This window comes from Parasteatoda tepidariorum, chromosome 1 (genome assembly GCF_982258835.1).
Source record: "Parasteatoda tepidariorum strain Cologne lab strain chromosome 1, Ptep-v5.0, whole genome shotgun sequence".
In the NCBI taxonomy this organism is placed as follows: domain Eukaryota; kingdom Metazoa; phylum Arthropoda; class Arachnida; order Araneae; family Theridiidae; genus Parasteatoda; species Parasteatoda tepidariorum.
Genome location: NC_141755.1, coordinates 118,833,237 through 118,856,015, shown reverse-complemented (window position 1 = coordinate 118,856,015; position 22,779 = coordinate 118,833,237).

Genomic DNA, 22,779 nt, shown 5'->3' with positions numbered 1-22,779 from the left:
GACTCCGGAACTACGTACACGACTCACCCCGTAACTCCCTTTAATATTAACTTATAATTTTCAGACTCTGCCAGAAATTAGAATATTATATACCAAACAATCGTACAAAAGGGAACTTTTATACACTAATTAGGGGGCACATAAACGGCCAAAATAGATTTTGTTAATTACCCGGAATGAAGTTCCTTAAGCTATATATTCGTGGAAGCAAAGTGTGAGTCATCGTGTGGTTGTTAGCGCTATGGGTAAAGCAGTTTGTAGACTCGGTGGTCAGGGGTTCGGTCCTGGTCACGGATTCATTTTTAATTTTTTTTCTCTACTTACTTGATTTTTTTGTTTTAAATTTTTTTTTTCTATATTTAAACGTGAATAAAGTGTTATGTATAAAAAAATAATTATTTTTCTTTGGGAAAGAGGGAATAATAGCTGAAAAACGGATAAATTTCGACTCCGGAACTACGTACACGACTCACCCCGTAACTCCCTTTAATATTAACTTATAATTTTCAGACTCTGCCAGAAATTAGAATATTATATACCAAACAATCGTACAAAAGGGAACTTTTATACACTAATTAGGGGGCACATAAACGGCCAAAATAGATTTTGTTAATTAACCGGAAGGAAGTTCTTTAAGCTATATATTCGTGGAAGCAAAGTGTGAGTCGTGGTGTGGTTGTTAGCGCTATGGGTAAAGCAGTTTGTAGACTCGGTGGTCAGGGGTTCGGTCCTGGTCACGGATAAATTTTTAATTTTTTTTCTCTACTTACTTGATTTTTTTTTTAAATTTTTTTTTCTATATTTAAACGTGAATAAAGTGTTATATATATAAAAATAATTATTTTTCTTTGGGAGAGAGGGAATAATAGCTGAAAAACGGATAAATTTCGACTCCGGAGCTACGCACACGACTCACCCCGTAACTCCCTTTAATATTAACTTATAATTTTCAAACTCTGCCAGAAATTAGAGTATTATATACCAAACAATCGTACAAAAGGGAATTTTTATACACTAATTAGGGGGCACATAAACGGCCAAAATAGATTTTGTTAATTAACCGGAAGGAAGTTCATTAAGCTATATATTCGTGGAAGCAAAGTGTGAGTCATGGTGTGGTTGTTAGCGCTATGGGTAAAGCAGTTTGTAGACTCGGTGGTCAGAGGTTCGGTCCTGGTCACGGATTAATTTTTAATTTTTTTTCTCTACTTACTTGATTTTTTTTTTAAATTTTTTTTTCTATATTTAAACGTGAATAAAGTGTTATATATATAAAAATAATTATTTTTCTTTGGGAGAGAGGGAATAATAGCTGAAAAACGGATAAATTTCGACTCCGGAGCTACGCACACGACTCACCCCGTAACTCCCTTTAATATTAACTTATAATTTTCAAACTCTGCCAGAAATTAGAGTATTATATACCAAACAATCGTACAAAAGGGAATTTTTATACACTAATTAGGGGGCACATAAACGGCCAAAATAGATTTTGTTAATTAACCGGAAGGAAGTTCATTAAGCTATATATTCGTGGAAGCAAAGTGTGAGTCATGGTGTGGTTGTTAGCGCTATGGGTAAAGCAGTTTGTAGACTCGGTGGTCAGAGGTTCGGTCCTGGTCACGGATTAATTTTTAATTTTTTTTCTCTACTTACTTGATTTTTTTTTAAAATTTTTTTTTCTATATTTAAACGTGAATAAAGTGTTATGTATATAAAAATAATTATTTTTCTTAGGGAGAGAGGGAATAATAGCTGAAAAACGGATAAATTTCGACTCCGGAGCTACGCACACGACTCACCCCGTAACTCCCTTTAATATTAACTTATAATTTTCAAACTCTGCCAGAAATTAGAGTATTATATACCAAACAATCGTACGAAAGGGAATTTTTATACACTAATTAGGGGGCACATAAACGGCCAAAATAGATTTTGTTAATTAACCGGAAGGAAGTTCTTTAAGCTATATATTCGTGGAAGCAAAGTGTGAGTCATGGTGTGGTTGTAAGCGCTATGGGTAAAGCAGTTTGTAGACTCGGTGGTCAGGGGTTCGGTCCTGGTCACGGATTAATTTTTAATTTTTTTTCTCTACTTACTTGATTTTTTTTTTTAAAAAAACTTTTCTATATTTAAACGTGAGTAAAGTGTTATGTATATAAAAATAATTATTTTTCTTTGGGAGAAAGGGAATAATAGCTGAAAAACGGATAAATTTCGACTCCGGAACTACGTTCACGACTCACCCCGTAACTCCCTTTAATATTAACTTATAATTTTCAAACTCTGCCAGAAATTAGAGTATTGTATACCAAACAATCGTACAAAAGGGAATTTTTATACACTAATTAGGGGGCACATAAACGGCCAAAATAGATTTTGATAATTAACCGGAAGGAAGTTCTTTAAGCTATATATTCGTGGAAGCAAAGTGTGAGTCATGGTGTGGTTGTTAGCGCTATGTGTAAAGCAGTTTGTAGACTCGGTGGTCAGGGGTTCGGTCCTGGTCACGGATTAATTTTTAATTTTTTTTCTCTACTTAGTTGATTTTTTTTTTAAAATTTTTTTTTCTGTATTTAAACGTGAATAAAGTGTTATATATATAAAAATAATTATTTTTCTTTGGGAGAGAGGGAATAATACCTGAAAAACGGATAAATTTCGACTCCGGAGCTACGCACACGACTTACCCCGTAACTCCCTTTAATATTAACTTATAATTTTCAAACTCTGCCAGAAATTAGAGTATTATATACCAAACAATCGTACGAAAGGGAATTTTTATACACTAATTAGGGGGCACATAAACGGCCAAAATAGATTTTGTTAATTAACCGGAAGGAAGTTCTTTAAGCTGTATATTCGTGGAAGCAAAGTGTGAGTCATAGTGTGGTTGTTAGCGCTAGGGGTAAAGCAGTTTGTAGACTCGGTGGTCAGAGGTTCGGTCCTGGTCACGGATTAATTTTTAATTTTTTTTCTCTACTTACTTGATTTTTTTCTAAAATTTTTTTTTCTATATTTAAACGTTAATAAAGTGTTATATATATAAAAATAATTATTTTTCTTTGGGAGAGAGGGAATAATAGCTGAAAAACGGATAAATTTCGACTCCGGAACTACGTACACGACTCACCCCGTAACTCCCTTTAATATTAACTTATAATTTTCAAACTCTGCCAGAAATTAGAGTATTATATACCAAACAATCGTACAAAAGGGAATTTTTATACACTAATTAGGGGGCACATAAACGGCCAAAATAGATTTTGTTAATTACCCGGAATGAAGTTCCATAAGCTCTATATTCGTGGAAGCAAAGTGTGAGTCGTGGTGTGGTTGTTAGCGCTATGGGTAAAGCAGTTTGTAGACTCGGTGGTCAGGGGTTCGGTCCTGGTCACGGATTAATTATTAATTTTTTTTCTCTTCTTACTTGATTTTTTTTAAATTTTTTTTTTCTATATTTAAACGTTAATAAAGTGTTATATATATAAAAATAATTATTTTTCTTTGGGAGAGAGGGAATAATAGCTGAAAAACGGATAAATTTCGACTCCGGAACTACGTTCACGACACACCCCGTAACTCCCTTTAATATTAACTTATAATTTTCAAACTCTGCTAGAAATTAGAGTATTATATACCAAACAATCGTACAAAAGGGAATTTTTATACACTAATTAGGGGGCACATAAACGGCCAAAATAGATTTTGATTATTAACCGGAAGGAAGTTCTTTAAGCTATATATTCGTGGAAGCAAAGTGTGAGTCATGGTGTGGTTGTTAGCGCTATGTGTAAAGCAGTTTGTAGACTCGGTGGTCAGGGGTTCGGTCCTGGTCACGGATTAATTTTTAATTTTTTTTCTCTACTTACTTGATTTTTTTTTTAAATTTTTTTTTCTATATTTAAACGTTAATAAAGTGTTATATATATAAAAATAATTATTTATCTTTGGTAGAGAGGGAATAATAGCTGAAAAACGGATAAATTTCGACTCCGGAGCTACGCACACGACTCACTCCGTAACTCCCTTTAATATTCACTTATAATTTCAAAACTCTGCCAGAAATTAGAGTATTATATACCAAACAATCGTACGAAAGGGAATTTTTATACACTAATTAGGGGGCACATAAACGGCCAAAATATATTTTGTTAATTAACCGGAAGGAAGTTCTTTAAGCTATATATTCGTGGAAGCAAAGTGTGAGTCATGGTGTGGTTGTTAGCGCTATGGGTAAAGCAGTTTGTAGACTCGGTGGACAGGGGTTCGGTCCTGGTCACGGATTAATTTTTAATTTTTTTTCTCTACTTACTTGATTTTTTTATTAAAATTTTTTTTTCTATATTTAAACGTGAATAAAGTGTTATGTATATAAAAATAATTATTTTTCTTTGGGAGAGAGGGAATAATAGCTGAAAAACGGATAAATTTCGACTCCGGAACTACGTTCACGACTCACCCCGTAACTCCCTTTAATATTAACTTATAATTTTCAAACTCTGCCAGAAATTAGAGTATTATATACCAAACAATCGTACAAAAGGGAATTTTTATACACTAATTAGGGGGCACATAAACGGCCAAAATAGATTTTGATAATTAACCGGAAGGAAGTTCTTTAAGCTATATATTCGTGGAAGCAAAGTGTGAGTCATGGTGTGGTTGTTAGCGCTATGGGTAAAGCAGTTTGTAGACTCGGTGGTCAGGGATTCGGTCCTGGTCACGGATTAATTTTTAATTTTTTTTCTCTAATTAGTTGATTTTTTTTTTAAATTTTTTTTTCTGTATTTAAACGTGAATAAAGTGTTATATATATAAAAATAATTATTTTTCTTTGGGAGAGAGGGAATAATACCTGAAAAACGGATAAATTTCGACTCCGGAGCTACGCACACGACTCACCCCGTAACTCCCTTTAATATTAACTTATAATTTTCAAACTCTGCCAGAAATTAGAGTATTATATACCAAACAATCGTACAAAAGGGAATTTTTATACACTAATTAGGGGGCACATAAACGGCCAAAATAGATTTTGTTAATTAACTGGAAGGAAGTTCTTTAAGCTGTATATTCGTGGAAGCAAAGTGTGAGTCATGGTGTGGTTGTTAGCGCTATGGGTAAAGCAGTTTGTAGACTCGGTGGTCAGAGGTTCGGTCCTGGTCACGGATTAATTTTTAATTTTTTTTCTCTACTTACTTGATTTTTTTTAAAATTTTTTTTTCTATATTTAAACGTTAATAAAGTGTTATATATATAAAAATAATTATTTTACTTTGGGAGAGAGGGAATAATAGCTGAAAAACGGATAAATTTCGACTCCGGAACTACGTACACGACTCACCCCGTAACTCCTTTTAATATTAACTTATAATTTTCAAACTCTGCCAGAAATTAGAGTATTATATTCCAAACAATCGTACAAAAGGGAATTTTTATACACTAATTAGGGGGCACATAAACGGCCAAAATAGATTTTGTTAATTACCCGGAATGAAGTTCCTTAAGCTATATATTCGGGGAAGCAAAGTGTGAGTCATCGTGTGGTTGTTAGCGCTATGGGTAAAGCAGTTTGTAGACTCGGTGGTCAGGGGTTCGGTCCTGGTCACGGATTTATTTTTAATTTTTTTTCTCTACTTACTTGATTTTTTTTTTTAATTTTTTTTTTCTATATTTAGACGTGAATAAAGTGTTATGTATATAAAAATAATTATTTTTCTTTGGGAGAGAGGGAATAATAGCTGAAAAACGGATAAATTTCGACTCCGGAACTACGTTCACGACTCACCCCGTAACTCCCTTTAATATTAACTTATAATTTTCAGACTCTGCCAGAAATTAGAGTATTATATACCAAACAATCGTACAAAAGGGAATTTTTATACACTAATTAGGGGGCACATAAACGGCCAAAATAGATTTTGTTAATTAACCGGAAGGAAGTCCTTTAAGCTATATATTCGTGGAAGCAAAATGTGAGTCGTGGTGTGGTTGTTAGCGCTATGGGTACTGCAGTTTGTAGACTCGGTGGTCAGGGGTTCGGTCCTGGTCACGGATTAATTTTTAATTTTTTTTCTCTACTTACTTGATTTTTTTTTAAAATTTTTTTTTCTATATTTAAACGTTAATAAAGTGTTATATATATAAAAATAATTATTTATCTTTGGTAGAGAGGGAATAATAGCTGAAAAACGGATAAATTTCGACTCCGGAGCTACGCACACGACTCACTCCGTAACTCCCTTTAATATTCACTTATAATTTCAAAACTCTGCCAGAAATTAGAGTATTATATACCAAACAATCGTACGAAAGGGAATTTTTATACACTAATTAGGGGGCACATAAACGGCCAAAATATATTTTGTTAATTAACCGGAAGGAAGTTCTTTAAGCTATATATTCGTGGAAGCAAAGTGTGAGTCATGGTGTGGTTGTTAGCGCTATGGGTAAAGCAGTTTGTAGACTCGGTGGTCAGGGGTTCGGTCCTGGTCACGGATTAATTTTTAATTTTTTTTCTCTACTTACTTGATTTTCTTTTTAAAATTTTTTTTTCTATATTTAAACGTGAATAAAGTGTTATGTATATAAAAATAATTATTTTTCTTTGGGAGAGAGGGAATAATAGCTGAAAAACGGATAAATTTCGACTCCGGAACTACGTTCACGACTCACCCCGTAACTCCCTTTAATATTAACTTATAATTTTCAAACTCTGCCAGAAATTAGAGTATTATATACCAAACAATCGTACAAAAGGGAATTTTTATACACTAATTAGGGGGCACATAAACGGCCAAAATAGATTTTGATAATTAACCGGAAGGAAGTTCTTTAAGCTATATATTCGTGGAAGCAAAGTGTGAGTCATGGTGTGGTTGTTAGCGCTATGGGTAAAGCAGTTTGTAGACTCGGTGGTCAGGGGTTCGGTCCTGGACACGGATTAATTTTTAATTTTTTTTCTCTAATTAGTTGATTTTTTTTTTTTAATTTTTTTTTCTGTATTTAAACGTGAATAAAGTGTTATATATATAAAAATAATTATTTTTCTTTGGGAGAGAGGGAATAATACCTGAAAAACGGATAAATTTCGACTCCGGAGCTACGCACACGACTCACCCCGTAACTCCCTTTAATATTAACTTATAATTTTCAAACTCTGCCAGAAATTAGAGTATTATATACCAAACAATCGTACAAAAGGGAATTTTTATACACTAATTAGGGGGCACATAAACGGCCAAAATAGATTTTGTTAATTAACCGGAAGGAAGTTCTTTAAGCTGCATATTCGTGGAAGCAAAGTGTGAGTCATGGTGTGGTTGTTAGCGCTATGGGTAAAGCAGTTTGTAGACTCGGTGGTCAGAGGTTCGGTCCTGGTCACGGATTAATTTTTAATTTTTTTTCTCTACTTACTTGATTTTTTAAAAAATTTTTTTTTTCTATATTTAAACGTTAATAAAGTGTTATATATATAAAAATAATTATTTTTCTTTGGGAGAGAGGGAATAATAGCTGAAAAACGGATAAATGTCGACTCCGGAACTACGTACACGACTCACCCCGTAACTCCTTTTAATATTAACTTATAATTTTCAAACTCTGCCGCAAATTAGAGTATTATATTCCAAACAATCGTACAAAAGGGAATTTTTATACACTAATTAGGGGGCACATAAACGGCCAAAATAGATTTTGTTAATTACCCGGAATGAAGTTCCTTAAGCTATATATTCGTGGAAGCAAAGTGTGAGTCATCGTGTGGTTGTTAGCGCTATGGGTAAAGCAGTTTGTAGACTCGGTGGTCAGGGGTTCGGTCCTGGTCACGGATTAATTTTTAATTTTTTTTCTCTACTTACTTGATTTTTTTTTAAAATTTTTTTTTCTATATTTAAACGTGAATAAAGTGTTATATATGTAAAAATAATTATTTTTCTTTGGTAGAGAGGGAATAATAGCTGAAAAACGGATAAATTTCGACTCCGGAGCTACGCACACGACTCACCCCGTAACTCCCTTTAATATTAACTTATAATTTTCAAACTCTGCCAGAAATTAGAGTATTATATACCAAACAATCGTACAAAAGGGAATTTTTATACACTAATTAGGGGGCACATAAACGGCAAAAATAGATTTTGTTAATTAACCGGAAGGAAGTTCTTTAAGCTATATATTCGAGGAAGCAAAGTGTGAGTCGTGATGTGGTTGTTAGCGCTATGGGTACTGCAGTTTGTAGACTCGGTGGTCAGGGGTTCGGTCCTGGACACGGATTAATTTTTAATTTTTTTCCTCTACTTGAATTTTTTTTTAAATTTTTTTTTCTTTATTTAAACGTGAATAAAGTGTGATATATATAAAAATAATTATTTTTCTTTGGTAGAGAGGGAATAATAGCTGAAAAACGGATAAATTTCGACTCCGGAGCTACGCACACGACTCACCCCGTTACTCCCTTTAATATTAACTTATAATTTTCAAACTCTGCCAGAAATTGGAGTATTATATACCAAACAATCGTACAAAAGGGAATTTTTATACACTAATTAGGGGGCACATAAACGGCCAAAATAGATTTTGTTAATTAACCGGAAGGAAGTTCTTTAAGCTATATATTCGTGGAAGCAAAGTGTGAGTCGTGGTGCGGTTGTTAGCGCTATGGGTAAAGCAGTTTGTTGACTCGGTGGTCAGGGGTTCGGTCCTGGTCACGGATTAATTTTTAATTTTTTTTCTCTACTTACTTGATTTTTTTTTTAAATTTTTTTTTCTATATTTAAACGTGAATAAAGTGTTATATATATAAAAATAATTATTTTTCTTTGGTAGAGAGGGAATAATAGCTGAAAAACGGATAAATTTCGACTCCGGAGCTACGCACACGACTCACCCCGTAACTCCCTTTAATATTAACTTATAATTTTCAAACTCTGCCTGAAATTAGAGTATTATATACAAAACAATCGTAGAAAAGGGAATTTTTATACACGAATTAGGGGGCACATAAACGGCCAAAATAGATTTTGTTAATTAACCGGAAGGAAGTTCTTTAAGCTATATATTCGTGGAAGCAAAGTGTGAGTCATGGTGTGGTTGTTAGCGCTATGGGTAAAGCAGTTTGTAGACTCGGTGGTCAGGGGTTCGGTCCTGGTCACGGATTAATTTTTAATTTTTTTTCTCTACTTACTTGATTTTTTTTTAAAAATTTTTTTTTCTATATTTAAACGTGAATAAAGTGTTATGTATATAAAAATAATTATTTTTCTTTGGAAGAGAGGGAATAATAGCTGAAAAACGGATAAATTTCGACTCCGGAGCTACGCACACGACTCACCCCGTAACTCCCTTTAATATTAACTTATAATTTTCAGACTCTGCCAGAAATTAGAGTATTATATACCAAACAATCGTACAAAAGGGAATTTTTATACACTAATTAGGGAGCACATAAACGGCCAAAATAGATTTTGTTAATTAACCCAAAAGGAAGTTCTTTAAGCTATATATTCGTGGAAGTAAAGTGTGAGTCGTGGTGTGGTTGTTAGCGCTATGGGTACTGCAGTTTGCAGACTCGGTGGTCAGGGGTTCGGTCCTGGTCACGGATTAATTTTTAATTTTTTTTCTCTACTTACTTGATTTTTTTAAAAATTTTTTTTTCTATATTTAATCGTGAATAAAGTGCTATATATAAAAAAATAATTATTTATCTTTGGTAGAGAGGGAATAATAGCTGAAAAACGGATAAATTTCGACTCTGGAGCTACGCACACGACTCACTCCGTAACTCCCTTTAATATTCACTTATAATTTCAAAACTCTGCCAGAAATTAGAGTATTATATACCAAACAATCATACAAAAGGGAATTTTTATACACTAATTAGGGGGCACATAAACGGCCGAAATAGATTTTGTTAATTAACCGGAAGGAAGTTCTTTAAGCTATATATTCGTGGAAGCAAAGTGTGAGTCATGGTGTGGTTGTTAGCGCTATGGGTAAAGCAGTTTGTAGACTCGGTGGTCAGGGGTTCGGTCCTGGTCACGGATTAATTTTTAATTTTTTTTCTCTACTTACTTGATTTTTTTTTAAATTTTTTTTTCTATATTTAAACGTGAATAAAGTGTTATGTATATAAAAATAATTATTTTGCTTTGGGAGAGAGGGAATAATAGCTGAAGAACGGATAAATTTCGACTCCGGAGCTACGCACACGACTCACCCCGTAACTCCCATTAATATTAACTTATAATTTTCAAACTCTGCCAGAAATTAGAGTATTATATACCAAACAATCATACAAAAGAGAATTTTTATACACTAATTAGGGGGCATATAAACGGCCAAAATAGATTTTGTTAATTAACCGGAAGGAAGTTCTTTAAGCTATATATTCGTGGAAGCAAAGTGTGAGTCATGGTGTGGTTGTTAGCGCTATGGGTAAATCAGTTTGTAGACTCGGTGGTCAGGGGTTCGGTCCTGGTCACGGATTAATTTTTAACTTTTTTTCTCTACTTACTTGATTTTTAAAAAAAAATTTTTTTTTCTATATTTAAACGTGAATAAAGTGTTATGCATATAAAAATAATTATTTTTCTTTGGGAGAGAGGGAATAATAGCTGAAAAACGGATAAATTTCGACTCCGGAGCTACGCACACGACTCACCCCGTAACTCCCTTTAATATTAACTTATAATTTTCAGACTCGGCCAGAAATTAGAGTATTATATACCAAACAATCGTACAAAAGGGAATTTTTATACACTAATTAGGGGGCACATAAACGGCCAAAATAGATTTTGTTAATTAACCCGAAAGGAAGTTCTTTAAGCTATATATTCGTGGAAGTAAAGTGTGAGTCGTGGTGTGGTTGTTAGCGCTATGGGTACTGCAGTTTGTAGACTCGGTGGTCAGGGGTTCGGTCCTGGTCACGGATTAATTTTTAATTTTTTTTCTCTACTTACTTGATTTTTTAAAAAAATTTTTTTTTTCTATATTTAATCGTGAATAAAGTGCTATATATAAAAAAATAATTATTTATCTTTGGTAGAGAGGGAATAATAGCTGAAAAACGGATAAATTTCGACTCCGGAGCTACGCACACGACTCACTCCGTAACTCCCTTTAATATTCACTTATAATTTCAAAACTCTGCCAGAAATTAGAGTATTATATACCAAACAATCATACAAAAGGGAATTTTTATACACTAATTAGGGGGCACATAAACGGCCAAAATAGATTTTGTTAATTAACCGGAAGGAAGTTCTTTAAGCTATATATTCGTGGAAGCAAAGTGTGAGTCATGGTGTGGTTGTTAGCGCTGTTTGTAAAGCAGTTTGTAGACTCGGTGGTCAGGGGTTCGGTCCTGGTCACGGATTAATTTTTAATTTTTTTTCTCTACTTACTTGATTTTTTTTAAAATTTTTTTTTTCTATATTTAAACGTGAATAAAGTGTTATGTATATAAAAATAATTATTTTTCTTTGGGAGAGAGGGAATAATAGCTGAAAAACGGATAAATTTCGACTCCGGAGCTACGCACACGACTCACCCCGTAACTCCCTTTAATATTAACTTATAATTTTCAGACTCTGCCAGAAATTAGAGTATTATATACCAAACAATCGTACAAAAGGGAATTTTTATACACTAATTAGGGGGCACATAAACGGCCAAAATAGATTTTGTTAATTAACCGGAAGGAAGTTCTTTAAGCTATATATTCGTGGAAGCAAAGTGTGAGTCGTGGTGTGGTTGTTAGCGCTATGGGTAAAGCAGTTTGTAGACTCGGTGGTCAGGGGTTCGGTCCTGGTCAAGGATTAATTTTAAATTTTTTTTCTCTACTTACTTGATTTTTTTTTTAAAATTTTTTTTTCTATATTTAAACGTGAATAAAGTGTTATATATATAAAAATAATTATTTTTCTTTGGGAGAGAGGGAATAATAGCTGAAAAACGGATAAATTTCGTCTCCGGAGCTACTCACACGACTCACCCCGTAACTCCCTTTAATATTAACTTATAATTTTCAAACTCTGCCAGAAATTAGAGTATTATATACCAAACAATCGTACAAAAGGGAATTTTTATACACTAATTAGGGGGCACATAAACGGCCAAAATAGATTTTGTTAATTAACCTCAAGGAAGTTCTTTAAGCTATATATTCGTGGAAGCAACGTGTGAGTCATGGTGTGGTTGTTAGCGCTATGGGAAACGCAGTTTGTAGACTCGGTGGTCAGGGGTTCGGTCCTGGTCATGGATTAATTTTTAATTTTTTTTCTCTACTTACTTGATTTTTTTTTTAAATTTTTTTTTCTATATTTAAACGTGAATAAAGTGTTATATATATAAAAATAATTATTTTTCTTTGGGAGATAGGGAATAATAGCTGAAAAACGGATAAATTTCGACTCCGGAGCTACGCACACGACTCACCCCGTAACTCCCTTTAATATTAACTTATAATTTTCAAACTCTGCCAGAAATTAGAGTATTATATACTAAACAATCGTAGAAAAGGGAATTTTTATACACTAATTAGGGGGCACATAAACGGCCAAAATAGATTTTGTTAATTAACCGGAAGGAAGTTCTTTAAGCTATATATTCGTGGAAGCAAAGTGTGAGTCATGGTGTGGTTGTTAGCGCTATGGGTAAAGCAGTTTGTAGACTCGGTGGTCAGGGGTTCGGTCCTGGTCACGGATTAATTTTTAATTTTTTTTCTCTACTTACTTGATTTTTTTTAAAAATTTTTTTTCTATATTTAAACGTGAATAAAGTGTTATGTATATAAAAATAATTATTTTGCTTTGGGAGAGAGGGAATAATAGCTGAAAAACGGATAAATTTCGACTCCGGAGCTACGCACACGACTCACCCCGTAACTCCCATTAATATTAACTTATAATTTTCAAACTCTGCCAGAAATTAGAGTATTATATACCAAACAATCATACAAAAGGGAATTTTTATACACTAATTAGGGGGCATATAAACGGCCAAAATAGATTTTGTTAATTAACCGGAAGGAAGTTCTTGAAGCTATATATTCGTGGAAGCAAAGTGTGAGTCATGGTGTGGTTGTTAGCGCTATCGGTAAATCAGTTTGTAGACTCGGTGGTCAGGGGTTCGGTCCTGGTCACGGATTAATTTTTAACTTTTTTTCTCTACTTACTTGATTTTTTAAAAAAAATTTTTTTTTCTATATTTAAACGTGAATAAAGTGTTATGCATATAAAAATAATTATTTTTCTTTGGGAGAGAGGGAATAATAGCTGAAAAACGGATAAATTTCGACTCCGGAGCTACGCACACGACTCACCCCGTAACTCCCTTTAATATTAACTTATAATTTTCAGACTCTGCCAGAAATTAGAGTATTATATACCAAACAATCGTACAAAAGGGAATTTTTATACACTAATTAGGGGGCACATAAACGGCCAAAATAGATTTTGTTAATTAACCCGAAAGGAAGTTCTTTAAGCTATATATTCGTGGAAGTAAAGTGTGAGTCGTGGTGTGGTTGTTAGCGCTATGGGTACTGCAGTTTGTAGACTCGGTGGTCAGGGGTTCGGTCCTGGTCACGGATTAATTTTTAATTTTTTTTCTCTACTTACTTGATTTTTTAAAAAAATTTTTTTTTCTATATTTAATCGTGAATAAAGTGCTATATATAAAAAAATAATTATTTATCTTTGGTAGAGAGGGAATAATAGCTGAAAAACGGATAAATTTCGACTCCGGAGCTACGCACACGACTCACTCCGTAACTCCCTTTAATATTCACTTATAATTTCAAAACTCTGCCAGAAATTAGAGTATTATATACCAAACAATCATACAAAAGGGAATTTTTATACACTAATTAGGGGGCACATAAACGGCCAAAATAGATTTTGTTAATTAACCGGAAGGAAGTTCTTTAAGCTATATATTCGTGGAAGCAAAGTGTGAGTCATGGTGTGGTTGTTAGCGCTGTTTGTAAAGCAGTTTGTAGACTCGGTGGTCAGGGGTTCGGTCCTGGTCAAGGATTAATTTTAAATTTTTTTTCTCTACTTACTTGATTTTTTTTTTAAATTTTTTTTTCTATATTTAAACGTGAATAAAGTGTTATATATATAAAAATAATTATTTTTCTTTGGGAGAGAGGGAATAATAGCTGAAAAACGGATAAATTTCGACTCCGGAGCTACGCACACGACTCACCCCGTAACTCCCTTTAATATTAACTTATAATTTTCAAACTCTGCCAGAAATTAGAGTATTATATACCAAACAATCGTACAAAAGGGAATTTTTATACACTAATTAGGGGGCACATAAACGGCCAAAATAGATTTTGTTATATAACCGGAAGGAAGTTCTTTAAGCTATATATTCGTGGAAGCAACGTGTGAGTCATGGTGTGGTTGTTAGCGCTATGGGAAACGCAGTTTGTAGACTCGGTGGTCAGGGGTTCGGTCCTGGTCATGGATTAATTTTTAATTTTTTTTCTCTACTTACTTGATTTTTTTTTTAAATTTTTTTTTCTATATTTAAACGTGAATAAAGTGTCATGTATATAAAAATAATTATTTTTCTATGGGAGAGAGGGAATATAAGCTGAAAAACGGATAAATTTCGACTCCGGAGCTACGCACACGACTCACCCCGTAACTCCCTTTAATATTTACTTATAATTTTCAAACTCTGCCAGAAATTAGAGTATTATATACCAAACAATCGTACAAAAGGGAATTTTTATACACTAATTAGGGGGCACATAAACGGGCAAAATAGATTTTGTTAATTAACCGGAAGGAAGTTCCTTAAGCTATATATTCGTGGAAGCAAAGTGTGAGTCATGGTGTGGTTGTTAGCGCTATGGGTAAAGCAGTTTGTAGACTTGGTGGTCAGGGGTTCGGTCCTGGTCACGGATTAATTTTGAATTTTTTTTCTCTACTTACTTGATTTTTTTTTTAAATTTTTTTTTCTATATTTAAACGTGAATAAAGTGTTATATATATAAAAATAATTATTTTTCTTTGGGAGATAGGGAATAATAGCTGAAAAACGGATAAATTTCGACTCCGGAGCTACGCACACGACTCACCCCGTAACTCCCTTTAATATTAACTTATAATTTTCAAACTCTGCCTGAAATTAGAGTATTATATACTAAACAATCGTAGAAAAGGGAATTTTTATACACTAATTAGGGGGCACATAAACGGCCAAAATAAATTTTGTTAATTAACCGGAAGGAAGTTCCTTAAGCTATATATTCGTGGAAGCAAAGTGTGAGTCATGGTGTGGTTGTTAGCGCTATGGGTAAAGCAGTTTGTAGACTTGGTGGTCAGGGGTTCGGTCCTGGTCACGGATTAATTTTGAATTTTTTTTCTCTACTTACTTGATTTTTTTTAAAATTTTTTTTTCTATATTTAAACGTGAATAAAGTGTTATGTATATAAAAATAATTATTTTGCTTTGGGAGAGAGGGAATAATAGCTGAAAAACGGATAAATTTCGACTCCGGAGCTACGCACACGACTCACCCCGTAACTCCCATTAATATTAACTTATAATTTTCAAACTCTGCCAGAAATTAGAGTATTATATACCAAACAATCATACAAAAGGGAATTTTTATACACTAATTAGGGGGCATATAAACGGCCAAAATAGATTTTGTTAATTAACCGGAAGGAAGTTCTTTAAGCTATGGTGTGGTTGTTAGCGCTATGGGTAAATCAGTTTGTAGACTCGGTGGTCAGGGGTTCGGTCCTGGTCACGGATTAATTTTTAACTTTTTTTCTCTACTTACTTGATTTTTTAAAAAAAAATTTTTTTTCTATATTTAAACGTGAATAAAGTGTTATGCATATAAAAATAATTATTTTTCTTTGGGAGAGAGGGAATAATAGCTGAAAAACGGATAAATTTCGACTCCGGAGCTACGCACACGACTCACCCCGTAACTCCCTTTAATATTAACTTATAATTTTCAGACTCTGCCAGAAATTAGAGTATTATATACCAAACAATCGTACAAAAGGGAATTTTTATACACTAATTAGGGGGCACATAAACGGCCAAAATAGATTTTGTTAATTAACCCGAAAGGAAGTTCTTTAAGCTATATATTCGTGGAAGTAAAGTGTGAGTCGTGGTGTGGTTGTTAGCGCTATGGGTACTGCAGTTTGTAGACTCGGTGGTCAGGGGTTCGGTCCTGGTCACGGATTAATTTTTAATTTTTTTTCTCTACTTACTTGATTTTTTAAAAAAATTTTTTTTTTCTATATTTAATCGTGAATAAAGTGCTATATATAAAAAAATAATTATTTATCTTTGGTAGAGAGGGAATAATAGCTGAAAAACGGATAAATTTCGACTCCGGAGCTACGCACACGACTCACTCCGTAACTCCCTTTAATATTCACTTATAATTTCAAAACTCTGCCAGAAATTAGAGTATTATATACCAAACAATCATACAAAAGGGAATTTTTATACACTAATTAGGGGGCACATAAACGGCCAAAATAGATTTTGTTAATTAACCGGAAGGAAGTTCTTTAAGCTATATATTCGTGGAAGCAAAGTGTGAGTCATGGTGTGGTTGTTAGCGCTGTTTGTAAAGCAGTTTGTAGACTCGGTGGTCAGGGGTTCGGTCCTGGTCAAGGATTAATTTTAAATTTTTTTTCTCTACTTACTTGATTTTTTTTTTAAATTTTTTTTTCTATATTTAAACGTGAATAAAGTGTTATATATATAAAAATAATTATTTTTCTTTGGGAGAGAGGGAATAATAGCTGAAAAACGGATAAATTTCGACTCCGGAGCTACGCACACGACTCACCCCGTAACTCCCTTTAATATTAACTTATAATTTTCAAACTCTGCCAGAAATTAGAGTATTATATACCAAACAATCGTACAAAAGGGAATTTTTATACACTAATTAGGGGGCACATAAACGGCCAAAATAGATTTTGTTAATTAACCCGAAAGGAAGTTCTTTAAGCTATATATTCGTGGAAGTAAAGTGTGAGTCGTGGTGTGGTTGTTAGCGCTATGGGTACTGCAGTTTGAAGACTCGGTGGTCAGGGGTTCGGTCCTGGTCACGGATTAATTTTTAATTTTTTTTCTCTACTTACTTGATTTTTTAAAAAAATTTTTTTTTTCTATATTTAATCGTGAATAAAGTGCTATATATAAAAAAATAATTATTTATCTTTGGTAGAGAGGGAATAATAGCTGAAAAACGGATAAATTTCGACTCCGGAGCTACGCACACGACTCACTCCGTAACTCCCTTTAATATTCACTTATAATTTCAAAACTCTGCCAGAAATTAGAGTATTATATACCAAACAATCATACAAAAGGGAATTTTTATACACTAATTAGGGGGCACATAAACGGCCAAAATAGATTTTGTTAATTAACCGGAAGGAAGTTCTTTAAGCTATATATTCGTGGAAGCAAAGTGTGAGTCATGGTGTGGTTGTTAGCGCTATGGGTAAAGCAGTTTGTAGACTCGGTGGTCAGGGGTTCGGTCCTGGTCAAGGATTAATTTTAAATTTTTTTTCTCTACTTACTTGATTTTTTTTTAAAATTTTTTTTTCTATATTTAAACGTGAATAAAGTGTTATATATATAAAAATAATTATTTTTCTTTGGGAGAGAGGGAATAATAGCTGAAAAACGGATAAATTTCGACTCCGGAGCTACGCACACGACTCACCCCGTAACTCCCTTTAATATTAACTTATAATTTTCAAACTCTGCCAGAAATTAGAGTATTATATACCAAACAATCGTACAAAAGGGAATTTTTATACACTAATTAGGGGGCACAAAAACGGCCAAAATAGATTTTGTTAATTAACCGGAAGGAAGTTCTTTAAGCTATATATTCGTGGAAGCAACGTGTGAGTCATGGTGTGGTTGTTAGCGCTATGGGAAACGCAGTTTGTAGACTCGGTGGTCAGGGGTTCGGTCCTGGTCATGGATTAATTTTTAATTTTTTTTCTCTACTTACTTGATTTTTTTTTAAAATTTTTTTTTCTATATTTAAACGTGAATAAAGTGTCATGTATATAAAAATAATTATTTTTCTATGGGAGAGAGGGAATATAAGCTGAAAAACGGATAAATTTCGACTCCGGAGCTACGCACACGACTCACCCCGTAACTCCCTTTAATATTAACTTATAATTTTCAAACTCTGCCAGAAATTAGAGTATTATATACCAAACAATCATACAAAAGGGAATTTTTATACACTAATTAGGGGGCATATAAACGGCCAAAATAGATTTTGTTAATTAACCGGAAGGAAGTTCTTTAAGCTATATATTCGTGGAAGCAAAGTGTGAGTCATGGTGTGGTTGTTAGCGCTATGGGTAAAGCAGTTTGTAGACTCGGTGGTCAGGGGTTCGGTCCTGGTCACGGATTAATTTTTAATTTTTTTTCTCTACTTACTTGATTTTTTTTTAAAAAATTTTTTTTCTATATTTAAACGTGAATAAAGTGTTATGTATATAAAAATAATTATTTTTCTTTGGGAGAGAGGGAATAATAGCTGAAAAACGGATAAATTTCGACTCCGGAGCTACGCACACGACTCACCCCGTAACTCCCTTTAATATTAACTTATAATTTTCAGACTCTGCCAGAAATTAGAGTATTATATACCAAACATTCGTACAAAAGGGAATTTTTATACACTAATTAGGGGGCACATAAACGGCCAAAATAGATTTTGTTAATTAACCCGAAAGGAAGTTCTTTAAGCTATATATTCGTGGAAGCAAAGTGTGAGTCGTGGTGTGGTTGTTAGCGCTATGGGTAAAGCAGTTTGTAGACTCGGTGGTCAGGGTTCGGTCCTGGTCATGGATTAATTTTAAATTTTTTTTCTCTACTTACTTGATTTTTTTTTTTAAATTTTTTTTTCTATATTTAAACGTGAATAAAGTGTTATATATATAAAAATAATTATTTTTCTTTGGGAGAGAGGGAATAATAGCTGAAAAACGGATAAATTTCGACTCCGGAGCTACGCACACGACTCACCCCGTAACTCCCTTTAATATTAACTTATAATTTTCAAACTCTGCCTGAAATTAGAGTATTATATACAAAACAATCGTAGAAAAGGGAATTTTTATACACTAATTAGGGGGCACATAAACGGCCAAAATAGATTTTGATAATTAACCGGAAGGAAGTTCTTTAAGCTATATATTCGTGGAAGCAAAGTGTGAGCCATGGTGTGGTTGTTAGCGCTATGGGTAAAGCAGTTTGTAGACTCGGTGGTCAGGGGTTCGGTCCTGGTCACGGATTAATTTTTAATTTTTTTTCTCTACTTACTTGATTTTTTTTTAAAATTTTTTTTTCTGTATTTAAACGTGAATAAAGTGTTATATATATAAAAATAATTATTTTTCTTTGGGAGAGAGGGAATAATACCTGAAAAACGGATAAATTTCGACTCCGGAGCTACGCACACGACTCACCCCGTAACTCCCTTTAATATTAACTTATAATTTTCAAACTCTGCCAGAAATTAGAGTATTATATACCAAACAATCATACAAAAGGGAATTTTTATACACTAATTAGGGGGCATATAAACGGCCAAAATAGATTTTGTTAATTAACCGGAAGGAAGTTCTTTAAGCTATATATTCGTGGAAGCAAAGTGTGAGTCATGGTGTGGTTGTTAGCGCTATGGGTAAAGCAGTTTGTAGACTCGGTGGTCAGGGGTTCGGTCCTGGTCACGGATTAATTTTTAATTTTTTTTCTCTACTTACTTGATTTTTTTTTAAAAAATTTTTTTTCTATATTTAAACGTGAATAAAGTGTTATGTATATAAAAATAATTATTTTTCTTTGGGAGAGAGGGAATAATAGCTGAAAAACGGATAAATTTCGACTCCGGAGCTACGCACACGACTCACCCCGTAACTCCCTTTAATATTAACTTATAATTTTCAGACTCTGCCAGAAATTAGAGTATTATATACCAAACATTCGTACAAAAGGGAATTTTTATACACTAATTAGGGGGCACATAAACGGCCAAAATAGATTTTGTTAATTAACCCGAAAGGAAGTTCTTTAAGCTATATATTCGTGGAAGCAAAGTGTGAGTCGTGGTGTGGTTGTTAGCGCTATGGGTAAAGCAGTTTGTAGACTCGGTGGTCAGGGTTCGGTCCTGGTCATGGATTAATTTTAAATTTTTTTTCTCTACTTACTTGATTTTTTTTTTTAAATTTTTTTTTCTATATTTAAACGTGAATAAAGTGTTATATATATAAAAATAATTATTTTTCTTTGGGAGAGAGGGAATAATAGCTGAAAAACGGATAAATTTCGACTCCGGAGCTACGCACACGACTCACCCCGTAACTCCCTTTAATATTAACTTATAATTTTCAAACTCTGCCTGAAATTAGAGTATTATATACAAAACAATCGTAGAAAAGGGAATTTTTATACACTAATTAGGGGGCACATAAACGGCCAAAATAGATTTTGATAATTAACCGGAAGGAAGTTCTTTAAGCTATATATTCGTGGAAGCAAAGTGTGAGCCATGGTGTGGTTGTTAGCGCTATGGGTAAAGCAGTTTGTAGACTCGGTGGTCAGGGGTTCGGTCCTGGTCACGGATTAATTTTTAATTTTTTTTCTCTACTTACTTGATTTTTTTTTAAAATTTTTTTTTCTGTATTTAAACGTGAATAAAGTGTTATATATATAAAAATAATTATTTTTCTTTGGGAGAGAGGGAATAATACCTGAAAAACGGATAAATTTCGACTCCGGAGCTACGCACACGACTCACCCCGTAACTCCCTTTAATATTAACTTATAATTTTCAAACTCTGCCAGAAATTAGAGTATTATATACCAAACAATCGTACAAAAGGGAATTTTTATACACTAATTAGGGGGCACATAAACGGCCAAAATAGATTTTGTTAATTAACCGGAAGGAAGTTCTTTAAGCTGTATATTCGTGGAAGCAAAGTGTCAGTCGTGGTGTGGTTGTTAGCGCTATGGGTAAAGCAGTTTTTAGACTCGGTGGTCAGGGGTTCGGTCCTGGTCACGGATAAATTTTTAATTTTTTTTCTCTACTTACTTGATTTTTTTTTTAAATTTTTTTTCTATATTTAAACGTTAATAAAGTGTTATATATATAAAAATAATTATTTTGCTTTGGGAGAGAGGGAATAATAGCTGAAAAACGGATAAATTTCGACTCCGGAGCTACGCACACGACTCACCCCGTAACTCCCATTAATATTAACTTATAATTTTCAAACTCTGCCAGAAATTAGAGTATTATATACCAAACAATCATACAAAAGGGAATTTTTATACACTAATTAGGGGGCACATAAACGGCCAAAATAAATTTTGTTAATTAACCGGAAGGAAGTTCTTTAAGCTATATATTCGTGGAAGCAAAGTGTGAGTCATGGTGTGGTTGTTAGCGCTATGGGTAAAGCAGTTTGTAGACTCGGTGGTCAGGGGTTCGGTCCTGGTCACGGATTAATTTTTAATTTTTTTTTTTCTACTTACTTGATTTTTTTAAAAAAATTTTTTTTCTGTATTTAAACGTGAATAAAGTGTTATATATATAAAAATAATTATTTTTCTTTGGGAGAGAGGGAATAATAGCTGAAAAACGGATAAATTTCGACTCCGGAGCTACGCACACGACTCACCCCGTAACTCCCTTTAATATTAACTTATAATTCTCAAACTCTGCCAGAAATTAGAGTATTATATACCAAACAATCGTACAAAAAGGAATTTTTATACACTAATTAGGGGGCACATAAACGGCCAAAATAGATTTTGTTAATTAACCGGAAGGAAGTTCTTTAAGCTATATATTCGTGGAAGCAAAGTGTGAGTCATGGTGTGGTTGTTAGCGCTATGGGTAAAGCAGTTTGTAGACTCGGTCAGGGGTTCGGTCCAGGTCACGGATTGATTTTTAATTTTTTTTCTCTACTTACTTGATTTTTTTTTAAAATTTTTTTTTCTATATTTAAACGTGAATAAAGTGTTATGTATATAAAAATAATTATTTTTCTTTGGGAGAGAGGGAATAATAGCTGAAAAACGGATAAATTTCGACTCCGGAACTACGTTCACGACTCACCCCGTAACTCCCTTTAATATTAACTTATAATTTTCAAACTCTGCCAGAAATTAGAGTATTATATACCAAACAATCGTACAAAAGGGAATTTTTATACACTAATTAGGGGGCACATAAACGGCCAAAATAGATTTTGATAATTAACCGGAAGGAAGTTCTTTAAGCTATATATTCGTGGAAGCAAAGTGTGAGCCATGGTGTGGTTGTTAGCGCTTTGGGTAAAGCAGTTTGTAGACTCGGTGGTCAGGGGTTCGGTCCTGGTCACGGATTAATTTTTAATTTTTTTTCTCTACTTACTTGATTTTTTTTTAAAATTTTTTTTTCTGTATTTAAACGTGAATAAAGTGTTATATATATAAAAATAATTATTTTTCTTTGGGAGAGAGGGAATAATAGCTGAAAAACGGATAAATTTCGACTCCGGAACTACGTTCACGACTCACCCCGTAACTCCCTTTAATATTAACTTATAATTTTCAAACTCTGCCAGAAATTAGAGTATTATATACCAAACAATCGTACAAAAGGGAATTTTTATACACTAATTAGGGGGCACATAAACGGCCAAAATAGATTTTGTTAATTAACCGGAAGGAAGTTCTTTAAGCTATATATTC